The 19,177-nt window shown below is 42.2% G+C and overlaps 1 protein-coding gene across 1 annotated transcript in view; it reads right to left on the reverse strand.

Moving 5' to 3' along the window:
* Nucleotides 1–19,177, reverse strand: part of LOC147020301 (laminin subunit alpha-1-like) — a 309,126-nt gene that overhangs the window by 226,262 nt on the left and 63,687 nt on the right. The gene's annotated exons all lie outside the window — the stretch shown is intronic.

Raw genomic sequence — 19,177 nt, forward strand, 5'->3', positions numbered from 1 at the left:
TAAGAAGCAAAAAGGAGATGTGAATGGGAGAATGTCTGACTGGGAGGTTGTAGGTTGTGGCGTACCTCAGGGATCAGTACTTGGACCTTAATATTCATAATTTACATCAATGATTTGGAGAATGAGGTGAAGAATTGGTTTTCTAAATTTGCAGATGACTTAGTTTGGAGATAAGGAAGTTATCAGAGAGGAGGTGGGGCAGAAGCGTGATCAGATTCAAGAAAGTCTAGATAAGGCAAAAGATTGGCAGATGCAGTTTAACATAAAGAAATGTAAGGTGCTGGGGATGAGTAAGAACAATAAAAGTATGAATTCCATTATGCAAAGGGCAAACTTGGAGCGCATCACGTAGGAGAAGGACCTGAGGATGGTAATATATATGGGGGATAAGCAGACAGCTATTGGTAAAGCTTATAGGGTTTTAGGTTGTTGTTGTTATTGTTGTATAGCCCCTCAAACAAGACAGTTCTCTCGAGCCTGCGGCATGGAGACAGCCGATCATTCTGCTAGGAGTGACCCAGATATCCCCCACATCCAGGAGAGTGTACCCCCACCTTCAGAAAGTCAGGGTCACGACAGAGTTAGGGAGAGAGTTAAGGACAGAGAGTTAAGGAGTGATGGAGAGAGAGAGAGAGAGAGAGAGAGAGAGAGAGAGAGAGAGAGAGAGAGAGAGAGAGAGAGAGAGTTAAGGAGTGATGGAGAGAGAGAGAGAGAGAGAGAGAGTTAAGGAGTGATGGATGGAGAGAGAGAGAGAGAGAGAGAGAGTTAAGGAGTGATGGATGGAGAGAGAGAGAGAGAGAGAGAGAGTTAAGGAGTGATGGATGGAGAGAGAGAGAGAGAGAGAGAGTTAAGGAGTGATGGATGGATGGAGAGAGAGAGAGAGAGAGAGAGTTAAGGAGTGATGGATGGATGGAGAGAGAGAGAGAGAGAGTTAAGGAGTGATGGATGGATGGAGAGAGAGAGAGAGAGAGAGTTTAGGAGTGATGGATGGATGGAGAGAGAGAGAGAGAGAGAGAGAGAGAGAGAGAGAGAGAGAGAGAGAGAGAGAGAGAGAGAGAGAGAGAGAGAGAGAGAGAGAGAGAGAGAGAGAGAGAGAGAGAGAGAGTTAAGGAGTGATGGATGGATGGTGAGAGAGAGAGAGAGTTAAGGAGTGATGGATGGATGGATGGAGAGAGAGAGAGTTAAGGAGTGATGGATGGATGGATGGAGAGAGAGAGAGAGAGTTAAGGAGTGATGGATGGATGGATGGAGAGAGAGAGAGAGAGTTAAGGAGTGATGGATGGATGGATGGAGAGAGAGAGAGAGTTAAGGAGTGATGGATGGATGGATGGATGGATGGATGGATGGATGGATGGATGTAGAGATAGAGATAGAGATAGAGATAGAGATAGAGATAGAGATAGAGATAGAGATAGAGATAGAGATAGAGATAGAGATAGAGATAGAGATAGAGATAGAGATAGAGATAGAGATAGAGATAGAGATAGAGATAGAGATAGAGATAGAGATAGAGATAGAGATAGAGATAGAGATAGAGATAGAGATAGAGAGGGCTGGTCGATGGCGACCGACGAATCAGCACTCTGACAGTGACTGCACTATCCTGACAAAATCGGGCAGCAGGGAAGAGGAAGAAGGGGGGAAGATTTGGTCCGCGACTTAGAAGGTTTTAGGTTGTATTTGTAGTGGGATAAATTATAAATCAAAAGAGGTAGTTTTTACATTGTACAGGAATTCAGCAATGCCTCATCCACAATGTTGGGTACAGTTTGGTCAAACATCTGAGGATATGGCTGCAAGAGAGAGGGTACAGCATACAGCTTCCACATTGATTCCAGGGCCTATAGCTCGACTTAGCTATGAGGAGCAGACGAAGGAGACAGGACTTTTTAACATTATAGGGGAGGTAGTTAAAAGAGGGGATTTGAAGATTGCGAAGGACTATAGGCAGACAGAAAAATGGCAAAACATGTATTTTTAAAACAGAATGGGCAATGACAGGACTAGGAGCTACAACCTGAGAGTAAACAAGAGCGACAATTGCTTCGCAAAACATGTTCCTTACAGGTCCCAATGAATGTCCAGGACATAAAAATTTGTTTGCGTTTAACGCAGCTCGAGCCAATACCGGAACCAAAATGGAGAAGAAGAAGAAACTCTGATGTACCGTGCTTGGGTCTATTCGGCAAAATAAAAAGAAAAGGTTCCATTTACTGATATCTTTTGTGGACGAGAAACTAATCAAGACAATTATGATAACAAACCGGAGATAAAAATTAGTTTGCTTCAATGCAGGATCGAGCCGATAGAGGAAACAAAATGACGAACAAGAAAAAAAACTCTCCAACCAACCGTGTTTCGTTCGTTTCTAGGCTTAGCTATTTCACATTAAAAATAACCTGAAATACATACATGAAGCAAAACATGCGTACGGCTTATGTGCATATATAATACATCATGGTTATATCCATGGGATCATTCCAATTGCACTGGGCCATGGACTAACACCCAGGTCTAAGGCTTGAGGCCTCCCAATCTGTGCTGCTTCATGCAAAGACGGCGCATGATTTTTCTTGGGGTGGAGTCAGGCCAGCTGTCCAGCCAATGGGTGTAAAGCAGTCGGTGGAGTCAGGGCAGCTGAACACTGACCCATGTATTGTTACAAATCTGGAAACCATCGCACACAACAGCCAGAGTCCTTATAGATCAGTTATATCGGCAAGTATGTGTTTCGAGGTAGGGTCCCATCCTATGTTTAATGGGTGATTAATTGTGCGTGCGCTACGAAGTTATTTTATAGTTAGGATTTTTACCCCACCACCAACAACAACTACAGCTACTTCTACTACTACATCCACTAAAACAATGCCACCTTCCCGCACTTGATCGGTCACCATTACGCATGTGTTTTTGGCTGGGGACGTGGGCGGAGCTTTCCTCATCTCAGGTCGAAGCTCTGCTCCGAGGAGGGGAGGAGAGCGTTTCCTCCAGCCAATGAGCGGAGGACAAGCACCACATGCGCGCCCCAGCAAATCGGGAGGTCGCACCGAGTCGCCTGACAACCGACCGGCCAATCCGGAGGCAAGTTGTGTCGGGGGGGGGGGTGAAGAGAAGAGTGGCTGTGCGCGAAGAGATCTGTTCTGTTTTCCCTTGAGCCTGTCCCGCAGAGGATCACCTGCCTGCGAGTCTGTCAGGACGAGAATCGCTTTCCTGTCTCCTCTGTTGGCGCTCGCTGTCTCGTCGCGTGCCGGAGGAGCGTGCTGGAGCCCGACGCTTGCAGCGGCATCGAGTTTCGGGTTCAAGTCCCGCCAAGCCAGATCGTCAAGGGCCACACGAGGCGGGAAGGTCCAAGCTAGCTCTGGTCTCCAGCTCACCTTTCTTCAAGCTGGAAACCTTCAATAAAGACCCGACGTGGTCCATTTCTATGGGTGTGTGTCTGTGTGTGGGCCCGTCTTCAAGAAGAATTGGGTAAGTGCTTTCTTTTGCTCATTGTACATTACATTCTTTATTCATGATAACTCTGCTCTGTGTTCCCTTCCCCGATTATTGTTATAAATAAATATCCCTTTTGTTGAATGTACCAGCTCGTTTCTGTGTTTCTTTCATTGGCTTAGCACGCTGTGTACTGAGAAATAGCGAGGGTAAATTGTTCATTTGGTCCGGCGCAGCTCTGGTAACTCCGCTCGGTTACGCTAGATCCAAGTCGTTACCTGCGACTCAAATCGGACAGAGTCGGTCGAGGATGTGGTTCCCCGGTAGTTTGACTGCGTGGGTATTTAGGTATATTGACATTGGCAATTGACCCTACCCCACGTGGTCGACCTATTGGCGATCTTCGGTCCGATAAGGGACCCGTGACCTTTCGGATTTATTTGAAAGGTACGACCTAAATTCCGGGTCTTCGGTGGAGCCGACTCTACTGCTCCCCCTAGCGGTCGTGCTCACCACCGAGACCCGGCACCACAACAGTATAATACGTGATATTTTCTAAATTTTAAAAGGGCAGAACTGAAAAATTGACGAAATGCCCTGAAACTCGAACTTGTTCTGTAACTTATCATAATAATGCCATGTACCAAGTTCCAGTTGAATATGTTAAAGGGTGTGGGAAAAAACCCCGGAAAAAACACATGTGGGATGGGCACATGGACAGATGGAGACAGAGAGCAAACCTGTAGTTTCCTCCGATTAAACTGATAGGGAGCGAATAAAGAGGGGGTGGGGGGGGGGTTCCTCTCAACTATAGAACAGTTGGCTTACTTGCAAATATAAGCAGCATCATGGAATGCATTCTTGTAACTGACATCATCTTTTCTCTTTTCTAACAGTTCGATCACTTACAATTAGTTTGGATTCCCTCCCAGTCACTGAACTCTGGACATGCTGTTTCTTCTCTCTCAACAATGGTCGGAGGCCTTAAATATCAGACAATATATCAGGATTCTCTCTGAAGAAATATTGGGCATTCGGCCCAGTCCGTCATCCTGCTTTGCTTGCCAAGCTCGTCGTCTCATCTCCTGGGGCTTACAAAGTCATCTTCATCCCTCGCATCCTCCAATCACAATCAACACATTACTGACATTGGAACCATTTCCTCTCCTCTCCCAGTGGAGGCTGGAATTCTCTAAGACAGTGTTTTGGACACAGTCTTGTTCTACATCTTCATAAACGACCTCTCCGATAGTCTGGAAAACCCTTCCTTTTTACAGATCTCACCATATAGCATCACACAGTACATCCCATTGACAAGCAGACAGTAGCTGAATTACTTTTTACTGATCTGGAATTGATTAGAAGTTGGTCTGACAAACGGAACCTGTCCTTCTACGAGCATTGAACTTGAAGATAAAAAGTAACGTTTCAAAGTTCCCCTCATGCTCTTTAAACTTGGACTGACATATTTTATTGCTGTACATACTATTGCATTAAAGGATACTCACTCACTGAAGAACACAACAGAAAAATGCACCACGTGATAGTTGCTTACCCAAAAACAATATCAAATTTAAAATAAAAAAATTCACTCATTTCATGCTCTCGTGGTGTGACAATATCAATACAGCTGGGCAAAATGCACATAATTTCCGAAAACCTTTTAGGCACAACTGCAAATTATGAGTAAAAATTTTTGTTTAACCTACTCACTCAATATTAAAAAAAAAAAAAAAACACATGCACACTCCAAAACTAAGAAGCGGTATCTATTACACTTGAGACCTCAGTGTTAGTTTGGGGACGATTTTATTTTAAGATCTCAAGGTAGGTAAAATTGATTTCACACACATGCAGTGATGTCTTCGGTGATTGGCAAACGACTGAAATATGACCTCACACAGTTAATCTCAATTTGGTTTGCTGACATGAATGAAGTCAAATAATCCTTACGCAGTTAATTTCTATCACAACCCCTGGGTTACGATTTGTGATGCGATAGATTTAAAACTTGTCAGGAAAGTTCAGCCAGTCGGTTCATCCAGATCTAGTGCCAAAGCAAACTCATAGCAAGGATCATGCTGGGTGGTTTGTAATTGCCTTTCCAGTGGAGTAAACCCTTAGATATCGTGGGTTTGAATATTGCGATTTTGACTAATCGCGAGCAACCTCTTTATGTACCGATCCAGTTATTGAGAGTTTAATTTCGACCAATCGCTGTTGTTGTGCTGAGCTGTGATGGTTATCTTGCATGAGTGTTTGGTTGTTTCTTGGCTCACTGTTAATAATGGAATGGCACTGAAGTGTAAAACGAGAGACAAAAGTAATTATTTTTATTGTAGTTATTCTCTCGTTTACGGAGCTGCAGAACATTTATAAAATAAACATAATCGACAGATTGCAAAGGAAAACGATGTAAGAGATTAATGGGGTGGAATGGTGGGGGCGGAGGAGCGAGTTTAACTGCGTCTGAACTTTAATGATTAATCTACTTCAAAATAGCAGGAGACTTCATCGTGAATCGATTTATATTTATTTTACATGTTTAATACCCCATTCAGGCAAAGCTAAAAAAGCAGTCAAGCAATTGGGTTGTGTCTGTTTGTCTGTCTGTCTGTCCGTCCGCCTTATCAGTTTATGATCGTCAGTTTATGATATAGGAACAGCTTATTTAAATTCAACATGACATTTTGAACACAAATCGGAACATGAATCGGAAGAGAAGTGTTTAGTTTTGCCATACTTTGGCTCTGAATTTGTCCTGATCGCACATGCGCAGAGAAGAGTGAGAAAATATTTTTACTCTGTCTGCCTGTCCAGCACTCAAACAAAATTGAAAATTATTCCAAGCAAGAAACTTGCTGATTTTGAGGAAATCATAATGGACACATACAACAGGCACAAATAAATAATGTATTGTGTTCGATATGGTGATGTAATAGACACTGCAGAAAATGGTAGTAAAACGGGAATTTATTTATTTATACGACTTTTAGAATCTTTATTTTATTTAAATTGAATTATACATTTGAAGACTGCAGCACACAAATTATCTGTCATAATACTGCCAAAAACCTCCAGTTTTGCAGTACTGTCAGACCCCGCTATTCGCGGATTCGTTACTAGCGGACCCCACATATTCAAGGTTGATAAAATGTGACTAGCTTCTTCATTCGCAGCCCTGTGCTTCAAGTATTGGCGGGTTGTTTTTTTTCCACGTTTTCGCAGTTTATTGCGGGTGTATTCGCATTTTTTCGCGTTTTTGTGGGCGTATTCGCAATTTGTTTTTTCATGTTTTCGTGTTTTTTTGCGGATGTATTTGCGGGTTTTTTGTGGGCGTTTTCATGGTTTTTGCAGGATTTTTGATTTTTCCTTTATGAACCACGAACCGCTGGGAACCTACCCACCCCCCTTTCTTCCAATTGAAAAAAATACCCTGACATTTGCGTATTGACCCTCATCCTGGTGCACAACGTATGACGTCAGCAAGACAAGATCGATAAATCGTTGGGTGGAAGATGGTGGGCAAACATAATCTTTTCCAATGATTCGAGGTTCAATGTCAGTTTTCCAAACGGATGTATTTGCGTGTCCCGTTGTTGAGGACACCGTTTAGCTCAGGGCTGTGTTATTGAGAGAAACCATGTTGGAGGTAACAGTGTTGTGGTTTGGGGAGCAATCGTCAAATGAACCCTCCACGCAATGTTGCAGAGCTTACTGTAGCCTTACAGTTCCATTGGCTAACAATACCACAAGCTCTGATCCACCACCTGCATCTGTACCTGTTTATTCATGCCCCATAGACTTGAAATGTGCATCGCCGCCGAAGGTGGTCACCCTCGATATTGATTGTATAGACCTTTGCAACCTTTGACGTTTTTGTGACGCCACGTGCACATCTCAATTTTCCCGTCTCTGTGCAGATTCTCTAGGACTGTCCCTGAAAAATTTCATGTGATTGCATAAACATTGATCCTTTTTCACATGCTATAAAATAAATGTCAATTTTAATTAAGTATCCATTTCCATTGCCTCTCAGTATATATTCAACAGCGATGTCTAAAATGAGCTTGCACTCTTCCCCATCATGATTGTTGAATTTGGAGAGTTGAATCTGTTTGTCATGACTTCAGGCAAGTGATTCTGAGAGCGCAAGATAAACGAGAGCGGCACTCAGTAGAGTGCATACCTCTGCAAAGGTGAACAGTTTACGTTTTGTATCCGACTGATTGGCGGGATCTGCATCTGTACCTCAACCAAAATCGAATCGGATTTTCTTGCCACCTAAGCAACTACTCATCCACAAAGTTTTGTCCGAATCCATCCACAACTTTTTGAGATATCGTGCTATATGTTGTTTTTGGCGCTATCTCTCAATGGTGAAGAATAGTTAAAAAAAATTCTGGTATCCAGATCCGGATTTTCAGCAAGATCTAATCATTTCGTCATCGTCACACACCCAACCTGTCCACCAAGTTTTGTCCAAATTCGTCCATAACGGTTTTAGATATCGTGTTCAGACAAACAAACCGACAAAGAGGGGTGAAAACATAACCTCCGTATGCCTTCGGTGGCAGCTATAATCAAGCATTTACCATTCTAAAGAGATGCTTATCATTTTGGTGGAACAACAACAGCAACAACAACAACAGTAAGAAATCCAAAATTTATGGCCTTGATATATTAGATCTGACATGTAGGCAGTAACTACTTACAAAATGTCAGTTTTGATTCAATGTTAATAGCATATTCATACTTTAATTACACTCTTTAACTTTGGGGTTTTTTTGAGTTACCATGCAGCTTCTTAATAATGAATAATTAATACAAGTCTGGAGATGGCGATGGTTCACGAGCAATGTACACGGTTCGCCTTTTTATTTTTTGACCTTCAAGGGGACGCCACGGGCGAACTGGCAGGAATCGGGAAAAATGTAAATGATGAAAGTACTCGAAGAACACTACTTGCATACCAACTATCATTCGAAACAGCTGAAAACCCTTGGGGCTCGATGCCCAATTTATTGATTTTTTTAACATTTTCTAAGTTTGTGACCTTGTGACCTTGACCTTGGGAAGAAAATGAAAAAAAAAATCGAGCTCCATGGGGCTATGCAGGTGCCATTGGGCTAACCAAATACTGAAACCCCTGCCAGATTCGACAAACCCCCTCAGAGAAGATGTAACTTGAAACCGGCTACCCCCTAAAAACACGTTTTTTGGGCGTAGCTCCACTCACAATGGGCGCAGCACGCCCATTCTCTGGAAAACACAACGAGATCATGATACAAACCTCGCACCCTAATTTTATCAAGATCGAATCAAAACCCACGGAGCTATGCTCGGGACAGACAGACAGACAGACAGACAGACACACACCCATAACAAATATATAATAGTGGTCACTTACTGACTCGTGAACCAATAAAATTTTGGAGGCAATGAAAGGCATACTATGGTGCATCGCAGCATTTCTTGAGTGGAAAAGAAAAACAAACTCCATTATAGTTTCTTACACAAATATAATTATGTCAACACCCCAACCCCCCCCCACCCCTTTGCTCACCCACCAACCCCGTTTTTGTTTACCCCTCGAATATTTCCAAAGCAATAACATTCCATCGATGCAGTCACTAGTCTCAGAGTGCCAGTATGATGAGCTCCATTTGAACATGAACTTAAACCGAGTCTGTCTCCTGAAGGGGTTCATTTACCCAGACCTGATGCAAAGTGAAAATTTATTGAAATTGAAGCATTTGTTTCAAGTACAGTATTTCCTTATCTCGAATGCATTTCCAACTCTTCCACATTGCTGAATAATTTTTGAATTTCCATCAAATGCCTCACTGCACTCGCACATCTCCATCACTCTTGCATTCCGAGCTCTCTGATACCCATTCGTCTGTTCCACAAGATTATGCACATCCATTGACTAACACATTGCTTTTTTCAGTTTGCATATCCAAGCTTTCTAGCTCATTTCAATTATTTTGTTCTCACTAGTGCAGGGGTTTCCTTAGAAGCCGGTTACCGGCGACCCGCAGCCGTCTACTCAGAGAAAAAATGTCAAAGATCGACGCCTCCTTACTTCAGAGGCAATATTTCGATTTTTTTTTTTTTTTTTGTCACCACGAAATCTCTACATCCCCGTTTTGACATCCGAGAAATGGAATATGGTTTCCTTAATGAATGCTAGTTCATCTACACTATTATTATGTCACACTTACTTCAGATTGCTCACTGTACTCCACCATGTGCAGTATCATCTCCCTATTAAGAACTAAGGTATGGCCCAAATGTTGCTAAAATGACTCTTTAAAAGTGCTTAGATACTCCATCTTCCAGACACCTTGGTGTACCCTAAACCATGGCCTTAAATTAATGAACCCTGTCTAAAAGCTGCTTGAAATAACTAAACAGTACAGCTGAATTTCAGTCAACCAGTCAGTCAGTCATTATGTTAATGCAACTACATCCAGTACAGGCCTAACCACTTGTTTTGGTGGAGTTTTCCACCCCAACAGCATGATAATATGAGAACTATTTCATGTCAGAAATCATGCTGGAATGCATCTCCAGCCGTCTAGGATCTTCCGGCTTCCAGGGCCCTAAGTGGGCCCTGGACCCCAGCCATACAGCTGCGCTCTCTTTGCTCGTGGTGATGGTAACCTGCTACTTTTTAATGGTAGCCTCCCACTCCAAGAAATAAGGAAACCACTGCTCGTGGGCCTGTTGGTCTGATGGACCAAATTTTCATTGGTCTTCACAGCCTTGTTGCATACCTGCCTGCTGTATTGCTTGAGCATTAGCTTGCCTTTCACTAAGCCCAGATATGCTTGGGACCAACGTGGGGATTACATGTTCCATGTTATTATGACTAGAAGCACCCGCTCCCGACGGGAGCCGTCAAGGGGGGTGATTATATTTTTGCATATTTTACTCCAAAGGGTCCCAGGATAACACACTCAAAAAATAGTTGCGATCGGTTCAGCCGTTCTTGCGGTACCTGGGAACAGACAGAGGGTCAGACGGTGAATTATAGTAAGATACTACTATTGGTTCAGGAGTCAGTAAGTGACCACGATATTCGTTATGGGTGTGTGCATGTCTGTCTGTGTGACTGTCCCGAGCATAGCTCCGTGGGTTTTAATCCGATCCTGATAAAATTTGGACGGGAGGTTTATATCACGATCTAGTTGTGTTTTCCTGAGAATGGGCGTGCTGCGCCCATTATGGGCGGAGCAACGCCCAAAAAACATGTGTTTTTAGGGGGTAGCCGGTTTCAAGTTACATCTTCTCCGAGGGGTTTGTCAAATCTGGCAGGGATTTCGGTATTTTGTTAACCCAATGGCACCTGCATAGCCCCATGGAGCTCGATTTTTCATTTTCGTCCCAAGGTCAAGGTCACAAGGTCACGAACTTAGAAAATGTCAAAAAAAAATCAATAAATTGGGCATTGAGCTCCTAGGGTTTTCAACTGTTTCAAATGAAAGTTGGTATGCAAGTCATGCTCTTCGAGTACTACAACTTTCATCATTTACGTTTTTCCCGATTCCCGCCATAAAAAAATAAAAAAGGCGAACTACGTTTAGGATTTCGCAATTTGTGGTCGATTTGTAGTGCTCTTTGATTACTGCAACTTTCATCATTTACATTTGTCCCGATTCCCGCCAGTTTTCCCGTGGCCTGTTTCGAATGAAAGTTGGTGTGCAAGTAGTGCTCTTCGAGTATTACAACTTTCATCATTTACGTTTTTTCTCGATTCCCACCATAAAAAAAATTAAAAAGGCGAACTACGTTTAGGATTTCGCAATTCGTGGTCGATTTGTAGTGCTCTTCGAGTACTACAACTTTCATCATTTACGTTTTTCCCGATTCCCGCCAGTTCGCCTGTGGCATCCCCTCAAAGGTCAAAAAATAAAAAAGGCGAACCGTGTACATTGCTCGTGAACCATCGTCGTCTCCAGACTTGTTCTTATTGTTGATATTATGATTCTACTTTTCTTATTATTTTTGTAAATATTATGAGTGTTAATTAATATGTGCTTTGTTGCAATGTTATCATTGTTTTTGTTATATATTTTGTAATTAGAATGCCATGCAGTGGTAGGACATATGAAGCTGCTCTAAAAACTGCACCTAAACATGGCGTACATTTAAAACATGGGAATTCTAACTGATTTTTTTGAAGTATAATCGAGTCTTAAAAGGTCTGCAGGTCTTTGAGTCTTTTGAGTCCTCTGGGACTTTTGGGTCCCTGAGACTTTTGGAACTTTTGGGTCCTTGAAAACGTTTTAACTTTTGGGTCTTCAGGAACTTTTTGGGACTCATGGGTCTTCGGGAACTTTTGGGTCCCCGGGACTTTTGGGTGCTCAGGAACTTTTTGGGACTTTGGGGTCCTCCAAAAGTTTTTGGGACTTTTGGGTCCTTGGGGACTTTTTTGGACCTCGGGAACGTTTTGGGAAATTTGGGTCCTCGGGAACTTTTTGGGACTGGGGTCTTCAAAGTTTGAAGGGGTCTCAGCAGTCGAAAGAGTCAAAAGGTACATTCTCATCGTGCTAAATTAATGAATAGATGTAAGTAATTAATAGACAAAAAGTATGCCTGACACACACACACACACACACACACACACACACACACACACACACACACACACACACACACACACACACACACACACACACACACACACACACACACACACACATTATAGATTTATGAAACCATCACTTGACACCTGCCCAATCTCACTTTTCCCTCCACCTTTTCAAGATGGTGACAATACCAATCTTTGGGGTTGCGTCTCAGATTAAGCTGTAGAAGTTCCAATATAAACTGTGTCTGGAGGTTAATGAGTTGATACATGTGGTCCATCATCGACACTGAAGTTGTGCTCCAACTATAATAGTCCTTCCACACGAACCTTGCCATGATTTATATTCCATTCTCCTTGTAAACCATTGATCACACTTTTGGCTTTTCTTACCACTGCAGCTTCAGACACGTAAGCCTCCCACTCGTTTCAAATATTTTTCTGTGAGCCTTTCATCCGTCTAAAAAGATGGTGTAATTGACTGTAGCAATGCAATATGGCTAGGGAATCATAGCCAAAGCCATTTGTTGTCAGAGAAGATCTAGAAATCAAACTGGAAGTGCAATGATGTGCACGTCATGTAACAAGTAATCTTAAACTTATTGTGCTTTCTTGAAGCGTCTTTGTTGTAAAGCTGTTCTGATAATCATTCCGAGCAGATAAATTAATTAAGATTTAGCCCAGATTTGTACTTTGTATGAAGCAATACGTTTATATTACAAGTACGTCTACCAATACTGTACATATAGCTGGCTGGATAGCCTAAAGGTACGCACAATCGCCTCGAAGCTGTCTTGCCTGGGTTTGAATCCCGACCCAGCTATAAACTGTCATCCCGGTGTTTCATCAGTGTGTGCTATTCCTTGGATGGACATTAAACGAGAGTCCCGTCTGTTGATATTAGTTGGTGGACGTTAAAGATCTCACGGTGTCCTTTATGAAAAGCAAGCGATCTGTCACCAGCACCCTGAATAAATTCACAATTCCTGCTCTAATCTACAGATGACATTGCATTAGCGGCACAGCCATGTCCTCAGCCAAAGATGCTACCCTGCAGCCTTGTGATGTAAATGAAAGAAGAAGAACACTGTACATTATTAAATCTGTCGTTCCAATCAGTCACGATTTACTTTTCGACAATACATAAAGTACCATCCGTGAAAAAAAATCCTTCCTTAAATCCCCTACAATGACGTATGACACACAAACAGCAAACCATCATGATAGTATATATAATTTCAACAAGTACCAAACAAGGTACCAATCACTGCGAGTGCATTTTGTAAGTTTGAACACGTGACACACAAGGTGCCAATCACTGCCAGTACAGTTTGAACACATGATATGCATGTTGCCAATCACTGCTAGTACAGTTCGAACACATGACACAAGGTGACAATCACTGCCAGTACAGCTTGAACACATGACATGCATGTTGCCAATCACTGGTAGTACAGTTTGAACACATGACACACAAGGTGACAATCACTGCCAGTACAGCTTGAACACATGACATGCATGTTGCCAATCACTAGTAGTACAGTTTGAACACATGACACACAAGGTGACAATCACTGGCAGTACAGTTTGAACACATGACACACAAGGTGCCAATCACTGCCAGTACAGTTTGAACACATGATATGCATGTTGCCAATCACTGCTAGTACAGTTCGAACACATGACACAAGGTGACAATCACTGCCAGTACAGCTTGAACACATGACATGCATGTTGCCAATCACTGGTAGTACAGTTTGAACACATGACACAAGGTGACAATCCCCAGCAGTACAGTTTGAACACATGACACACAAGGTAACAATCACTGGCAGTACAGTTTGAACACATGACACACAAGGTGACAATCCCCAGCAGTACAGTTTGAACACATGACACACAAGGTAACAATCACTGGCAGTACAGTTTGAACACATGACACACAAGGTGACAATCACTAGCAGTACAGTTTGAACACATGATATGCATGTTGCCAATCACTAGTAGTACAGTTTGAACACATGATATGCATGTTGCCAATCACTGGCAGTACAGTTTGAACACATGACACACAAGGTAACAATCACTGGCAGTACAGTTTGAACACATGACACACAAGGTGACAATCACTGGCAGTACAGCTTGAACACATGACACACAAGGTGACAATCACTGGCAGTACAGTTTGAACACATGACACACAAGGTGACAATCCCCAGCAGTACAGTTTGAACACATGACATGCATGTTGCCAATCACTGGTAGTACAGTTTGAACACATGACACACAAGGTGACAATCACTGCCAGTACAGCTTGAACACATGACATGCATGTTGCCAATCACTGGTAGTACAGTTTGAACACATGACACACAAGGTAACAATCACTGGCAGTACAGTTTGAACACATGACACACAAGGTGACAATCACTAGCAGTACAGTTTGAACACATGACACACAAGGTGACAATCCCCAGCAGTACAGTTTGAACACATGATATGCATGTTGCCAATCACTAGTAGTACAGTTTGAACACATGATATGCATGTTGCCAATCACTGGCAGTACAGTTTGAACACATGACACACAAGGTAACAATCACTGGCAGTACAGTTTGAACACATGACACACAAGGTGACAATCACTGGCAGTACAGTTTGAACACATGACACACAAGGTGACAATCACTGGCAGTACAGCTTGAACACATGACACACAAGGTAACAATCACTGGCAGTACAGTTTGAACACATGACACACAAGGTAACAATCACTGGCAGTACAGTTTGAACACATGACACACAAGGTGACAATCACTGCCAGTACAGTTTGAACACATGACACACAAGGTAACAATCACTGGCAGTACAGTTTGAACACATGACACACAAGGTGACAATCACTGGCAGTACAGTTTGAACACATGACACACAAGGTGACAATCACTGGCAGTACAGTTTGAACACATGACACACAAGGTGACAATCACTGGCAGTACAGTTTGAACACATGATATGCATGTTGCCAATCACTGGTAGTACAGTTCGAACACATGACACAAGGTGACAATCACTGGCAGTGCAGTTTTAACACATGATATGCATGTTGCCAATCACTGGCAGTACAGTTTGAACACATGACACACAAGGTGACAATCACTGGCAGTACAGTTTGAACACATGACACACAAGGTGACAATCACTGGCAGTACAGTTTGAACACATGATATGCATGTTGCCAATCACTGGTAGTACAGTTCGAACACATGACACAAGGTGACAATCACTGGCAGTGCAGTTTTAACACATGATATGCATGTTGCCAATCACTGGCAGTACAGTTTGAACACATGACACACAAGGTGACAATTCCCAGCAGTACAGTTTGAACACATGATATGCATGTTGCCAATCACTAGTAGTACAGTTTGAACACATGACAAGGTGACAATCACTGGCAGTACAGTTTGAACACATGATATAAATGTTGCCAATCAATGATAGTACAGTTTGAACACATATGCATGTTGCCAATCACTGGTAGTACAATTTGAACACATATGCATGTTGCCAATCACTGGCAGTTCAGTTTCAACACATGACACACAAGGTGACAATCACTGGCAGTACAGTTTGAACACATGACACACAAGGTGACAATCACTGCCAGTACAGCTTGAATACATGACATGCATGTTGCCAATCACTGGCAGTACAGTTTGAACCATAGACTCCTATAGAGAAGGACTGAAACGTCATGATCTCGGGGTTTGTAACGAGTCTGAAGGATTAACTTGAGGCCGGGGCTAAAATGACTTCGAGAAGGGCTGGAGACACGATCTCGGGATCCATGTAGGAGTTTTTGAGGACGGCGAGTTCAATAGTGTCATTTGCAACACCACCTGAGGTCATCTTCAAGGTCAAAAGGTCATATTTCAAGGTGAAATTACTGAATTTTGGTATTTTTTGCCCGTTTTTGTTTCTCACTCATAGAGGAAAACTTTTGTAAAGTCTATGACAAAACATGACATTGTGCACCTACTGCACCTATTTGCTGATTTCTATCATCGTTAACTAATGTATGTTTTGTTTGTTTCTCTTTCGGAAACTGTCAGGCTGGTGATCTCACAGGATCTTTGTGTTGTTTCCTGCTTTGGTGACAATATGCCACGTCGTTGCAGCTGCTTTGGTTGTAGAGGAAACTATGATGGGACGCCTTATGTAAAGGTCATATCCTTCCCAAAAGATCCTGAGGAGAGGAAGAGATGGATATTGGCAATGCCAAATGAGAAAGAAAGCTTGAGGTGCTTAAAGGATATATATATATATATATATATATATATATATATATATATATATATATATATATATATATATATATATATATATATATATATATATATATATATATATATATATATATCTTTGTGAGACACATTTCAATTGTGATTGGGTGTCAGTTAGGGGTGGCAAACGACCCAAAGAACCCCCATCAATATTTCCTGGAGTACCAAAATCAGCTTTGAAGCAGGTGACCTCAGCCCCACGCACATCATCATCTTCTACGTCAGAATCAAGAGCTAAGAAGATGCAGGCAGCTGATGAGGCTGCAGACAATATCCAACATTTCGACCAGTTCTGTGCTAAAATCAGCTCCTATTTTCCTGGCTTTAATGTCATAAAAGACCAAGAAAACCTTTACCTATCAAGAACTGATGCTACTGGCCAAACTGTCAAGCAGTTCTTTCATTTCCAACAAGTTCACTCACTTTTTGGATTTCTATTCTTGAATAGAGTTGAGAAAGATGGCATTGAGGTGCCCAAATGACTTTTTCCTTTGCAGAAGAACAGCCTGCTATCAAAATGGTCCCAGATTAGATCCATAACTGACCAGGTAAACATCTATGAATGCACAAGCAAGGAAATTCTTCATCTTGTAATAAACCAGCTCTGTTGGATGACTGAGACACACGAGCTTCCTCATTTAACCTTCCTTCTGTCGCAGCTGCATCTTATGTTCAAACCTCTTGATCGTCACCGATTTGATACTGATACTATGATTTTCGCAATGCAGCTTCACAACATTCACCCAGTGCATACAAAATGATTTGTCGATCCGGCTTAATCATTCTACAATCAACAAAAAGGTAAAACAGATGCTTACTAGTAGTCAGCAGGACTCCAACCTCAAAACCTTGTTCGACCAGCTTAAACCACAGGAGCGTTTGGTCAATTTAATGTTTGACGAGGTAAAGCTGGTCGAGACATTGCGATTTTCTGGAGGGATGTTGTAGGATATGCTCAAAATGCAGCAGCGGGTGGTGAACATGAAATGCTTGCTTCACATGCTATGGTTGTTGAAGTAGCCTGCCATTTCGGTGATCCACGCTATATTCTACGCATTTTGCCCTGCAAAAAACTAACTGCCGATCAGCTAAAGCAACTCCTTATCGAAGCTGCATCAGCTGTAGTTGGTGCTGGCGGTACTGCGATTTCTTTGATATGTGACAATTGCAATACCAACCGCAGTGTTTATTCAAAACTTGGAGGACCAGGAAGTTGCCAAGTGCTGTCAATTCAAGAGCAATCTATGTTCTGAGTGTACGACTACGTGCACATCTTCAAAAATGTTCGCAACAACTGGATTACTGTTGATGGCAAGACACTCATTTGTCGTAGAAGGTAATGAATACAAAGCTTACTGGAGTGATATTCAGGTTTATGAGATCGACCGGGCTACTCCTATTCGCTTAACCAAGCTGACGCACACCGCTGTTTTCACCAAGCCCCTTCAATGCCAGAGCGTACCATTGGTGTGCCAAGTGTTCAATGACAAGACTGTCGCTGCTTTAAAGACCTTCAAGGATTCACTGGGCATCAGCGAAGGCACAATCATCCTCACCCAGATAATGAGCGAGTGGTTCAAGATGATGAACGTGAAAGACCGTTTCTCAGCTATCCATCTGCGCGACGAATCCAGACAGCCTTGGACAGCAGAATGTACAAGTTTCACGAGGCTGGAGCAGGCCTGCCAAATTATATCTACCTGTGCATGGCAAGGAGGTGGTGGTCGTAAGCTGAAGCTAACTCAGCAAACTGCTGAAGCCTTCACTGTGTCCACACGTAATAATGTGGATGCTGCCAAATTGCTTCTGGCAGAGAAAGACTTTGACTATGTTTTTCCTGCTATATTTGCAGATGAAGCCTTGGAAAAGTTTTTCGGCCAAGCCAGGCAAAGAAGCGGTGGAAACTTTTACATTGACGTTGTTGACATTATGGCTGCAGCTAAAATTGTAAATTTGCAAACACTCATTAAGCATGACATTATGCCCGAATCTAGTTCTCGTGCGATTGATTGTGACAAGAACTGTACAACTTCCATAAATCCAGATGAGCGAAGTGAACTCATTGATGAGATTACTCCTCAAGACACTCAGATCTCTTGGGGTCTGATGATGCCCTTAAGCATAAAGTAGTTTATTTGGCTGGACACCTTGTTCATAAATATGGCGATAGCACTAGTATGGAGATCATTGATGATGAAGATGGTAACGAGGTGTCATCTGAGTTTCTAGATAATTTGAATAGAGGTGGATTGAGTGTGCCGACTATGTCAACCATCATTTTTGTACATAATGCCTATAATTTGTATGACAAGACTAAAATGCATTGCCGATTTCATTTTGCTGAGTTGTTATCCTCTGTGGATGCACCTTTAGCTCGTAGTTATGCTGCATGTACTACTTTAGCTAATATTCTATTGAAAGCTCATGTCCTCAATGTAAGTGACAAAGAAAAAAACTTTGGGATGCCTCAGGAGGCAAGAAAAGCTCTCCAACTAGTGATAGACATAGACAAAGTTGTAATAGGCATAGCATTGTGACATGCATATAATGTTTATGTAATACGATATATGACAATAAATATCAAAGTTTGACAGCTGTTATAATATAATAAAAAAATTATAATAAAAAAATACCAAAATTCAGTAATTTGACCTTGAAATATGACCTTTTGACCTTGAAGATGACCTCAGGTGGTGTTGAAAATGACGCTATTGAACTCGCCGTCCTCAAAAACCCCTATATGGATCCCGAAATCGTGTCTCTAGCCCTTCTAGAAGTCATTTTAGCCCCGGACTCAAGTTAA

This window comes from Eptatretus burgeri, chromosome 9 (assembly GCF_056783735.1).
Source record: "Eptatretus burgeri isolate ZD-2024b chromosome 9, Ebu_testis_v1, whole genome shotgun sequence".
Lineage (NCBI taxonomy): Eukaryota > Metazoa > Chordata > Myxini > Myxiniformes > Myxinidae > Eptatretus > Eptatretus burgeri.